Below are 13,368 nucleotides of genomic sequence, written 5' to 3' on the forward strand. Positions count from 1 at the left end.
TTTTAATACTAATATTTACCATATAGTGAAAACAGTATACTTAGATTTAAAAAAAAATTACAAAGATAAAAGAAAGCCAATAGCAGTAGTGAAAGGAATAGGTTAACTTTCACTAAAAATCCATATGTTACGTCTATCATTCATGTCTCACTTTCCTAGTATTTTGGCTTTTACAAAGTGTATTATGAGATTGATTTCACTGCTGGCCTGTTGAGATGAGAGGGTGAAAAGATTGATCCCCTTTTAAAGATCATTTTGGATTTCTTTGATATAAAGTATGGCAAGAAACACAAATTCATTTTGGGAAAGAACAAGCTGGCAATGCATGTAGGGTTTTTTGATTGCATTTTAGAAATGGATTTTAGTACACATCAGTATGCAGTCATTTCAAGTAGTCAGTAAAACATGTCCAAGTATTTCAGAAATAGGGTTAACGCTTAACAAATATTGATGAATTGCCATTTTGATTAATACAATGATAAAACTTATAGGAAAAAGTGGTACTCACATAAATTGTGAGATAAAGGTACAATCAATTGTCTATGAGGTTGTAACAATGGGCTAATAGCATCTATAAGCACAAGTAAAGCACGTGGACATCCTAAATATAGGGTGAACAAACAGAAACAATAAAACAAGGAACTTCTGCATTCACAGATTAAGTACAACCATGTATTACATGTTCACTTACTGTATTTATTTCACCATGGCAAGGGAATTATTTTGGCGACCACATATTCCTCTATTGATACTTGTTGATTGCAAGGGGCTGCATCAGCTTAACCCACATTCATTAAATGATCAAATACAGTGATGTTTGAAAGTTTTCGATGAAAGAAATTTTCACTCGGGTTGTACCTCTGGTAAAAGACACAAAAGCTGTGCCTAACATCTTATGTATATTAAAAGTACAGCAGTGCTTGCTAGTTTGTGAACACTTCAGAATGTTCCATACCTTGACATAAATTTAACAATTCCTAAATGTAGATAAGAAGAGCCAAATCCAACAAGTCAAAAATATTTCAATTTATCATTTCTGTATGAAGATAAATGTATTGAAAATGTGATAATAAAGATACATTTATTGAAAATTATCCAATATCACATTTTCTGTAAAGGCAAAATTATATAAATGTCTATCAATGTCAAGCTTCGCAATATATGTGTGGAAGTCTATCATGGCACAGATAAAAACAATTTCTGAGGACAGTATACATTAAACCTATGCTCAGACAGAATGTCATTTGGTTTTTTCACTTGAAAAAGATGCCGGTATGTTGTTGAAACGCGTCGTGAATAGTGTTGAGCGAGCACTAAAATGCTCGGGTGCTCGAAGCTCGGGCCGAGCTCGCCGTGATACTCGGGTGCTCGACCCGAGCAACGAGCCCAATGTTAGTCTATCGGAGACCCAAGCATTTTTGCAGCGGCACCCCCGCCAGTCTTTTAAAAGAATAACAAGTGCCCAAAACGATAGTGACAGTGCTCAAATGACATGGGGACAGCATGGGGATCGCCCCAGGAAGCATTTCTGACCCCCAGGTCACTGCTGTCAACAACGTGGTCAGAGGTATTAAGCCACTTTTCAGGGCTCACAGTAAAACGTTCAAAAACAAAACTGAAACTGCTTTCCTGTGAAATATGTTAAGGAAGTTCCTTTCCAGGGTAAAGACTTGAACTTGTGTGGCCATCTTTTTGTTTCTCTGCTTCACAGAGGAACAATCCCCCCTTTCCTTTACTGTTACAAGATGATGGCCCGTTCTCTTTATTAGTCCTATATGCAATAACATGGGTCCATTGGGATTAGATTTATCTTCACTGTGTTGTTTGCATCTGTGTTTCTGTCTCTCACAGGGTAAAGACTTGTGTAAAATAAATAACCCCCCAAAAAAATACTCCTCCACACCTTGGGCTATGTTCACAAGTAGCATTTTTTAATGTGTTTTTTCACTTTTGTATTGTTTTCAACCGTGACAAATGTTATTTTAACATTTTACAACCTTATCTGGCCATGTGCTGTGTGACACATGCATACAGTGCTGAAAAGACATGGGAACAGCATGGGAAAGACCCCTGGAAGCATCTCTGACACCCAGGTCACTGCCTAAAAGTGTGCCCATCAGAAGTGATCCTTGCCACATCAGAAGATGCAGACTTGCAACTATCCCCGTGCAAGTCCTTGTCCCAGGGCAGTGTTCAATTGTACCTCTCCCATTCCTTGCAATGCAAGTGCAAATATGCAGCCAACCACCCACCCAACCGCAGGCTGCAAAACTATACTGCTAGCTTGCACTTGAAATGGGGACTTTTAGTTTGGAGGAGGCCGAAGCTGGCCACGACCTCATGGCTGCTTCGGCAGCGAGGTATCTATACTCAGTCCCCAGTCGCCCCTATTAGTCCCGGTGTGCCTTATACATAAGATTAAGCGTGCATACCAAAACATTACCTGTGCCCTCCCCAGTGCATTTAGTGGGAAGGACAGCCTATTCCACTGTAGTGTGTTCATGCCAAAACCCTCTTCATGGTACATGCGAAGATGCCTCCCACCCTGCACCTGTCGTTGCAGACTTGCAACTATCCCAGTTCAAGTCCTTGTCCCAGGGCAGTGTTCAGTTGTACCTCTCCCATTCCTTGCAATGCAAGCGCAAGTATGCAGCCTGCCACTCACCCACCCCCAGGCTGCAATACCATACTGCTTGCTTGCACTTGAAATTGGGCCTTTTAGGCATGTGGAGGTGGAATTTGGCCACCACGTTATGACTGCGTTGGCGGCCTGGTATCCATACTCAGTCCCCAGTCGCCCGGCGACAGGGTGCCCACTCTCGGTCTCCAGCCGCCAGGGGGCGGCCGGGTGTCCATACTCGGTCCCCAGCTGCCTCGCGGCCGGGTGTCCATAAACGGTCCCCAGACGCCCCTATTTCTCCTGTCAACTTCCCCCCACACACTTTTCTTAGCCCGGCCTGCTTTAGGGCAACATTGGACGAGCCCAACAGAGAACCAGACTCCTCCGGTAGGCCCTGGCTTCTCCATTAGGGGAGATGAGAGTGCCAAGGTGAGGAGCATGATGATGATGATAGAAGTTAGCATCTGCTTTGTTTTCTTGGAATGCAAGCACATGTATGTAGTAGCGGCTAGGCCTGAGGTGGTCAGCGTTTTGGCGCATATCCTACCTCCTCCGAGGATTGCTGGATGTTTTCCTGCTACTATCCCAGTTCTATGACTCCCGTTAAAACAAAGCTTCAGGTGATAAATGATGGATGAGGTGGTGGCAAAGGAGAAAGAGCAGGAGTAACAGGGACAATTCACATCAATATATGGCCAGTCAACCACATATGTCTTGTAGGATATGTTTCTGTAGCAAAAGGAGCGGTTCGGCTACACAGTTATAGGGCATACAGTGAGTGCAATACCTACCAAAAATTTCGAGGCACTCCAATGCCCCTTGGAAATGACATGGAGGTCAGAGGGCCTTAACTAAACCGTTTTTTCCATTTATAGCAACTGGGTCTCCTGTACACTGTTGGCCTAAGCAGTGAATGGAAGGCTTTCCAAAAATTATGAGGAACTGCAATGCCCCTTGAAACAGACGTGGATTACAGTGTAATAAAAAAAACCTTCTACCCATTATTGGGGAGTGGGTCTCCCTTAGTTTTCGCCTTTGCATTGAAAAGCAAAAGCTGACTAAAATTAGGAGGAAATGCAATGCCCGTTGGAAGAGTCGTGGAGGTTAGAGGTAATTAAAAACTTCATTTTAATGCCCCTTGGAAGAGCTGTTGAGATCAGAGTGGCTTAAGAAGATACTTTTAATACCCCTTTGAAGAGACGTGGAGGTCACAGTAGCTTAACAAGATGGTTTTAATGCTCCTCGGAAGACACATGGAAGTCACAGTAGCTTAACAAGACGGTTTTAATGCCCCTTGGAATAGTGGTGGAGATCACAGTAGCTTAACAAGATGGTTTTATTGCCCCTCGGAAGACACATGGAAGTCACAGTAGCTTAACAAGACTGTTTTAATACCCCTTGGAATAGTGGTGGAGGTCGCAGTAGCTTAACATGACGGTTTGAATGCCCCTCGGAAGAGACGTGGAGGTCCCAGTAGCTTAACAAGATGGTTTTAATGCCCCTCGAAAGAGACGTGGAGGTCACAGTAGCTTAACAAGACAGTTTTAATGCCCCTCGGAAAAGTGGTGGAGGTCGCAGTAGCTTAACAAGACGGTTTTAATGCCCCTTACAAGAGCCATACAGTACAGCATCTTAAAAACATTATTTCCATTACTGGGGAGTGGGTCTCCCATAGTCTTTGATAATGCCTTCCAAGCAAAAGCTGCCAAAAATTAGGATGGAGGAACTTGCAAGGCCCCTTACAAGAACCATGCAGTACAGCATATTACAAACAATCTTCCCATTATTGGGGAGTGGGTCTCCCATAGTTTTGCTTATGCCTTCCAAGCAAAAGCTGCCAAAAATTAGGAGGAAATGCAATGCCCATTCGAAGAGTCGTGGAGAATAGAGTTAATTAAAAACAACATTTCAATGCCCCTTGGAAGAGCTGTGGAGTTTAGAATGGTTTAACAAGACGCTTTTAATGCCCCTCAGAAGAGACGTGGAGGTCCCAGTAGCTTACCAAGACTGTTTTAATGCCCCTTGGAAAAGTGGTGGAGGTCACAGTAGCTTAACGAGATGCTTTTAATGCCCCTCGGAAGAGACGTGGAGGTCCCAGTAGCTTAGCAAGTCGCTTTGAATGCCCCTTTGAAGAGATGTGGAGGTCACAGTAGCTTAACAAGACGGTTTTAATGCCCCTTGGAAAAGTGGTGGAGGTCGCAGTAGCTTAACAAGATGGTTTTAATGCCCCTTGGAAAAGTGGTGGAGGTCACAGTAGCTTAACAAGACGGTTTTAATGCCCCCAGGAAAAGTGGTAGAGGTCGCCGTAGCTTAACAAGATGGTTTGAATGCCCCTCAAAAGAGACGTGGAGGTCACAGTAGCTTAACAAGACGGTATTAATGCCCCTCGGAAAAGTGGTGGAGGTCGCAGTAGCTTAACAAGACTGTTTTAATGCCCCTTACAAGAGCCATACAGTACAGCATATTACAAACATTATTCCCATTATTGGGGAGTGGGTCTCCCATAGTCTTTGCTTATGCCTTCCAAGCAAAAGCTGCCAAAAATTAGGACGGAGGAACTTGCAATGCCCCTTACAAGAGCCATGAAGTACAGCATATTACAAACATTATTCCCATTATTGGTGAGTGGGTCTCCCATAGTCTTTGCTTATGCCTTCCAAGCAAAAGCTGCCAAAAATTAGGACAGAGGAACTTGCAATGCCCCTTACAAGAGCCATGCAGTACAGCATATTACAAACATTATTCCCATTATTGGGGAGTGGGTCTCCCATAGTCTTTGCTTATGCCTTCCAAGCAAAAGCTGCCAAAAATTAGGAGAAAATGAAATGCCCGTTCGAAGAGTCGTGGAGGTTAGAGTTAATTAAAAACACGATTTCAATGCCCCTTGGAAGAGCTGTGGAGTTCAGAGTGGTTTAACAAGATGCTTTTAATGCCCCTCAGAAGAGACATGGAGGTCCCAGTAGCTTAACAAGACGGTTTTAATGCCCCTTGGAATAGTGGTGGAGGTCACAGTAGCCTAACAAGACGGCTTTAATGCCCCTTGGAAGAGACGTGGAGGACCCAGTAGCTTAACAAGACGGTTTTAATGCCCCTAGGAAAAGTGGTGGAGGTTGCAGTAGCTTAACAAAATGGTTTTAATGCCCCTCGGAAAAGTGGTGGAGGTCACAGTAGCTTAACAAGACGTTTTTAATGCCTCTAGGAAAAATGGTGGAGGTCGCAGTAGCTTAATAAGATGGTTTGGATGCCCCTTGGAAGAGACGTGGAGGTCCCAGTAGCTTAACAAGATGGTTTTAATGCCCCTTTGAAAAGAGGTGGAGGTCACAGTAGCTTAACAAGACGGTTTTAATGCCCCTCGGAAAAGTGGTGGAGGTTTCTGTAGCTTAGCAAGACGGTTTTAATGCCCTTTGGAAAAGTGGTGGAGGTCCAAGTAGCTTAACAAGAAGAGATGAGTGTTGTTCGACTCGAACTGTTCGCCAATCTCAAATTCGAGCTGTTTTGGGCGGCGTTCGAGCCGTTCGGCGTACACGAACGATTTGAGAAAAATTCGGCTCTTCAAGGTTATGTTCGATAACTGTTCGTACACCAAAATCATAACTGGATTTTTTCTCAGTAATGATGAAAATTAATGTTAATACGCAGTTTGAGTGTACAGCGGGGCGGGGGGAGGGGTAGGGGATGGATCTCTGCAGGAATAATGAAGATCTCCATTTTTTTTTCTCTTTCCCGCATTTACAGTGGGGAGGTGCAATCTGTTAGCCTATCAGCAGCGCACACACGGAGCGAAGTGCTTTTTTTTACAAAAGCAAGGGCATGTGTCATTGGCAGTGTATGTCACATGTCCTTGCCCTATAAGACCAAGCCATTTTCCCCGTCGCCACCATTTTCTCACTGCTGCAGCTGCGTGTTAGACGGCACCGCTGTTGCTGTGTGCTCTATACCTTGTTAATTTCAAGCCAATTTTCGCACAAATCTACAGATAGCTTGGGAGTAGGGAATAGTTGTGATTGCAGTCCTTTTAAGGACTAGGTTACAGCATTTCCTATGACTTTTATCAGGCAGGTCTGTGCTCTTAAATAGATAGGTTGTGGGAGTAAAGACTAATTGTAATTGCAGTCCTTTTCAGGACTAGGTTACATCAGTTCCTATCAGTTTTTGCCAGGCAGGTCTGTGCCAGTGCTGTGCAAGTTTTTTTCACAGCATTTGGATGAATCTAGCAAAGCTAATCCTTTTTGGCCTATTGCAGAGTGTGTTAGTCAGTGGAGTAGCCTATCTGTGTTGCAAGATATACCACCTGTGTATAGAATACCAATTTTTTTACTGCACCTAGTGAAGTAAAATCTTTTGGGCATAGCATCATTCTATTAGTCCATCTATACTGACCTCCATCAGGTTGCAAATTGAATATAATTTTTTTCTGCATCTAGCTCTGAAAAAATATTTGGGCTTCTAGCAGTGCGTGGGACTTGTTCTATAAGTCCATCTATACTGACCTCCATCAGGTTGCAAACTGAATATAATTTTTTTCTGCATCTAGCTCTGAAAAAATATTTGTCCTTCTAGCAGTGTGTGGGACTTGTTCTATTAGTCTATCTATACTGACCTCCATCACGTTGCAAATTCAAAATAATTTTTTGTCTGCATCTAGCTCTGAAAAAATATTTGGCCTTCTAGCAGTGTGTGGGACTTTCTCTATTAGTCCATCTATACTGACCTCCATCAGGTTGCAAATTAAAAATATTTTTTTTGTCTGCATCTAGCTCTGAAAAAATATTTGGCCTTCTAGCAGTGTGTGGGACTTTCTCTATTAGTCCATCTTTACTGACCTCCATCAGGTTGCAAACTGAATATATTTTTTTTCTGCATCTACCTCTGAAAAAAATATTTGGGCTTCTAGCTGTGTGTGGGACTTGTTCTATTAGTCCATCTATACTGACCTCCATCAGGTTGCAAACTGAATATAATTTTTTTCTGCAACTACCTCTGAAAAAATATTTGGCCTTCTAGCAGTGTGTGGGACTTGTTCAATTAGTCCACCTATACTGACCTCCATCATGTTGCAAATTCAAAATAATTTTTTGTCTGCATCTAGCTCTGAAAAAATATTTGGCCTTCTAACAGTGTGTGGGACTTTCTCTATTAGTCCATCTATACTGATCTCCATCAGGTTGCAAGTTGAATATAATTTTTTTCTGCATCTAGCGCTGAAAAAATATTTGGGCTTTTAGCAGTGTGTGGGACTTGTTCTATTAGTCCATCTATACTGACCTCCATCAGTTTGCAAACTGAATATAATTTTTTTCTGCATCCAGCTCTGAAAAAATATTTGGCCTTCTAGCAGTGTGTGGGACTTGTTCTATTAGTCGATCTATACTGACCTCCATCAGGTTGCAAATTAAAAATAATTTTTATCTGCATCTAGCTCTGAAAAAATATTTGGCCTTCTAGCAGTGTATGGGACTTTCTCTATTAGTCCATCTATACTGACCTCCATCAGGTTGCAAATTAAAAATAATTTTTATCTGCATCTAGCTCTGAAAAAATATTTGGCCTTCTAGCAGTGTGTGGGACTTTCTCTATTAGTCCATCTATACTGACCTCCATCAGGTTGCAAATTAAAAATAATTTTTATCTGCATCTAGCTCTGAAAAAATATTTGGCCTTCTAGCAGTGTGTGGGACTTTCTCTATTAGTCCATCTATACTGACCTCCATCAGGTTGCAAATTAAAAATAATTTTTTGTCTGCATCTAGCTCTGAAAAAATATTTGGCCTTCTAGCAGTGTGTGGGACTTTCTCTATTAGTCCATCTATACTGACCTCCATCAGGTTGCAAATTAAAAATAATTTTTATTTGCATCTAGCTCTGAAAAAATATTTGGCCTTCTAGCAGTGTGTGGGACTTTCTCTATTAGTCCATCTATACTGACCTCCATCAGGTTGCAAATTAAAAATAATTTTTATCTGCATCTAGCTCTGAAAAAATATTTGGCCTTCTAGCAGTGTGTGGGACTTTCTCTATTAGTCCATCTATACTGACCTCCATCAGGTTGCAAATTAAAAATATTTTTTTGTCTACATCTGGCTCTGAAAAAATATTTGGCCTTCTAGCAGTGTGTGGGACTTTCTCTATTAGTCCAACTGCACTGACCTCCATCAGGTTGCAAACTGAATATAATTTTTTATTGCATCTAGCTCTGAAAAAATATTTGGGCTTCTAGCAGTGCGTGGGACTTGTTCTATAAGTCCATCTATACTGACCTCCATCAGGTTGCAAACTGAATATAATTTTTTTCTGCATCTAGCTCTGAAAAAATATTTGGCCTTTTAGCAATGTGTGGGACTTGTTCTATTAGTCCATCTATACTGACCTCCATCACGTTGCAAATTCAAAATAATTTTTTGTCTGCATCTAGCTCTGAAAAAATATTTGGCCTTCTAGCAGTGTGTGGGACTTTCTCTATTAGTCCATCTATACTGACCTCCATCAGGTTGCAAATTAAAAATATTTTTTTTGTCTGCATCTAGCTCTGAAAAAATATTTGGACTTCTAGCAGTGTGTGGGACTTTTTCTATTAGTCCATCTATACTGACCTCCATCAGGTTGCAAACTGAATATATTTTTTTTCTGCATCTACCTCTGAAAAAAATATTTGGGCTTCTAGCTGTGTGTGGGACTTGTTCTATTAGTCCATCTATACTGACCTCCATCAGGTTGCAAACTGAATATAATTTTTTTCTGCATCCACCTCTGAAAAAATATTTGAGATTCTAGCTGTGTGTGGGACTTGTTTTATTAGTCCATCTATACTGACCTCCATCAGGTTGCAAACTGAATATAATTTTTTTCTTCATCTAGCTCTGAAAAAATATTTGGCCTTCTAGCAGTGTGTGGGACTTGTTCCATTAGTCCACCTATACTGACCTCCATCACGTTGCAAATTCAAAATAATTTTTTGTCTGCATGTAGCTCTGAAAAAATATTTGGCCTTCTAGCAGTGTGTGGGACTTTCTCTATTAGTCCATCTATACTGACCTCCATCACGTTGCAAATTAAAAATAATTTTTATCTGCATCTAGCTCTGAAAAAATATTTGGCCTTCTAGCAGTGTGTGGGACTTTCTCTATTAGTCCATCTATACTGACCTCCATCAGGTTGCAAATTAAAAATAATTTTTGTCTGCATCTAGCTCTGAAAAAATATTTGGCCTTCTAGCAGTGTGTGGGACTTTCTCTATTAGTCCATCTATACTGACCTCCATCAGGTTGCAAATTAAAAATAATTTTTATCTGCATCTAGCTCTATAAAAATATTTGGCCTTCTAGCAGTGTGTGGGACTTTCTCTATTAGTCCATCTATACTGACCTCCATCAGGTTGCAAATTAAAAATAATTTTTATCTGCATCTAGCTCTGAAAAATTATTTGGCCTTCTAGCAGTGTGTGGGACTTTCTCTATTAGTCCATCTATACTGACCTCCATCAGGTTGCAAATTAAAATTAATTTTTTGTCTGCATCTGGCTCTGAAAAAATATTTGGCCTTCTAGCAGTGTGTGGGACTTTCTCTATTAGTCCATCTATGCTGACCTCCATCAGGTTGCAAACTGAATATAATTTTTTTCTGCATCTACCTCTGAAAAAATATTTGGGCTTCTAGCTGTGTGTGGGACTTGTTTTATTAGTCCATCTATACTGACCTCCATCAGGTTGCAAACTGAATATAATTTTTTTCTGCATCTAGCTCTGAAAAAATATTTGGCCTTCTAGCAGTGTTTGGGACTCGTTCTATTAGTCCACCTATACTGACCTCCATCAGATTGCAAATTCAAAATAATTTTTTGTCTGCATCTAGCTCTGAAAAAATATTTGGCCTTCTAACAGTGTGTGGGACTTTCTCTATTAGTCCATCTATACTGACCTCCATCAGGTTGCAAATTGAATATAATTTTTTTCTGCATCTAGCTCTGAAAAAATATTTGGGCTTCTAGCAGTGTGTGGGACTTGTTCTATTAGTCCATCTATACTGACCTCCATCAGGTTGCAAACTGAATATAATTTTTTTCTGCCTCCAGCTCTGAAAAAATATTTGGCCTTCTAGCAGTGTGTGGGACTTTCTCTATTAGTCCATCTATACTGACCTCCATCACGTTGCAAATTAAAAATAATTTTTATCTGCATCTAGCTCTGAAAAAATATTTGGCCTTCTAGCAGTGTGTGGGACTTTCTCTATTAGTCCATCTATACTGACCTCCATCAGGTTGCAAATTAAAAATAATTTTTGTCTGCATCTACCTCTGAAAAAATATTTGGCCTTCTAGCAGTGTGTGGGACTTTCTCTATTAGTCCATCTATACTGACCTCCATCAGGTTGCAAATTAAAACTAATTTTTATCTGCATCTAGCTCTGAAAAAATATTTGGCCTTCTAGCAGTGTGTGGGACTTTCTCTATTAGTCCATCTATACTGACCTCCATCAGGTTGCAAATTGAATATAATTTTTTTCTGCATCTAGCTCTGAAAAAATATTTGGGCTTCTAGCAGTGTGTGGGACTTGTTGTATTAGTCCATCTATACTGACCTCCATCACGTTGCAAATTCAAAATAATTTTTTGTCTGCATCTAGCTCTGAAAAAATATTTGGCCTTCTAGCAGTGTGTGGGACTTTCTCTATTAGTCGATCTATACTGATCTCCATCAGGTTGCAAATTAAAAATAATTTTTATCTGCATCTACCTCTGAAAAAATATTTGGGCTTCTAGCTGTGTGTGGGAATTGTTCTATTAGTCCATCTATACTGACCTCCATCAGTTTGCAAACTGAATATAATTTTTTTACGCATCTAGCTCTGAAAAAATATTTGGCCTTCTAGCAGTGTGTGGGACTTTCTCTATTAGTCCATCTATACTGACCTCCAACAGGTTGCAAATTAAAACTAATTTTTATCTGCATCTAGCTCTGAAAAAATATTTGGCCTTCTAGCAGTGTGTGCGACTTTCTCTATTAGTCCATCTATACTGACCTCCATCAGGTTGCAAATTAAAAATAATTTTTATCTGCATCTAGCTCTGAAAAAATATTTGGCCTTCTAGCAGTGTGTGGGACTTTCTCTATTAGTCCATCTATACTGACCTCCATCAGGTTGCAAATTAAAAATAATTTTTTGTCTGCATCTAGCTCTGAAAAAATATTTGGCCTTCTAGCAGTGCGTGGGACTTTCTCTATTAGTCCATCTATACTGACCTCCATCAGATTGCAAATTAAAACTAATTTTTATCTGCATCTAACTCTGAAAAAATATTTGGCCTTCTAGCAGTGTGTGGAACTCTATTAGTCCATCTATACTGACCTCCATCAGGTTGCAAATTAAAAATAATTTTTATCTGCATCTAGCTCTGAAAAAATATTTGGCCTTCTAGCAGTGTGTGGGACTTTCTCTATTAGTCCATCTATATTGACCTCCATCAGGTTGCAAATTAAAAATAATTTTTTGTCTGCATCTAGCTCTGAAAAAATATTTGGCCTTCTAGCAGTGTGTGGGACTTTCTCTATTAGTTCATCTATACTGACCTCCATCAGATTGCAAACTGAATATATTTTTTTCTGCATCTACCTCTGAAAAAACATTTGGGCTTCTAGCTGTGTGTGGGACTTGTTCTATTAGTCCATCTATACTGACCTCCATCAGGTTGCAAATTGAATATAATTTTTTTCTGCATCTAACCCAGCCAATAGTTTTGGCCTAATACCACAGTTTGGCCACTCAGCTCTGCTCGGTTCCCATCCATTGTTTTTTTGTGCAAACATCTCCAGAGTTGTGAATTAGTTAACCACCAAAATGAGTGGAAAAAGGCCTGCTGCTGGTGGAAAGGGGAATAGGCGTGTTGGGAAGGGGAAAAAAGGTTGTGTCCGTGGGGTAGGTGTTAAAGCAACAGTAACATCTGCAGAAGAAAGACCATCTTCCAGCCAAACTAAAATGTCTACTTCTTTTAGCAGACAATGTGATAAGATCCCTTTCTTACTGCCACGCCAATCGCTACAAATTCCAGATGAGGCACAAAAACAGCAGGTGCTTCAATGGATATCAAGTGTTCCTTTAAGTGGGCTCTCCTCCACATCAACTTCAACATCACAAATACTCCAGTCCTCAAAGGTGTCACCCCAATCGCACTTGCTTCCTCACAGCTCCCAAATCTCCAGCTGCCCGTCTGAGTATGAGGTAGAACAGATGGTTGAGTCTGCAGAGCTGTTTACTCATACTATAGCCTGGGAATCAGAGGTCGACTCCAGCGCTTCTGTGAATCCAGACGAGGAAATGATCTGCACTGATGCCCAGAATCTTTATGAGTCGGATCCAGGACCAGACGCAGAAGGTTCTGACCATAATGTAGACCCTCATTCCCAAACTGTAACTCCTGTTGGTGGAGACAATGAGGAAGACGATGATGAGACTCAGATACCTGATTGGAGCGACAACTTTAGTTTTTTATCAGGGCAGGAACAGGTTGGCTCTGAGGACGACGGGTGTAATAACGCACAGGGTGATGATGATGAGGTTGGAGATCCCACTTACTGTTAACCCACAGTCAGCCAAGAGATGAGGTCAGCAGAGGAGGTGGAGGAGGATGCTAGTGACGACGAGGTCAGGTTGCGCCTTCCTGGACAGAAACGTAGTACTGGAAGCACGTCAACAACTGCATCCTCAAACACAACTCTGCCTCTCACCACAAGTCGTGGTGGCTCTTCAGGTCGCAT

This window comes from Phyllobates terribilis, unplaced genomic scaffold (genome assembly GCF_046119375.1).
Source record: "Phyllobates terribilis strain yellow unplaced genomic scaffold, ASM4611937v1 Scaffold_2__4_contigs__length_985480577, whole genome shotgun sequence".
Classification (NCBI taxonomy): domain Eukaryota; kingdom Metazoa; phylum Chordata; class Amphibia; order Anura; family Dendrobatidae; genus Phyllobates; species Phyllobates terribilis.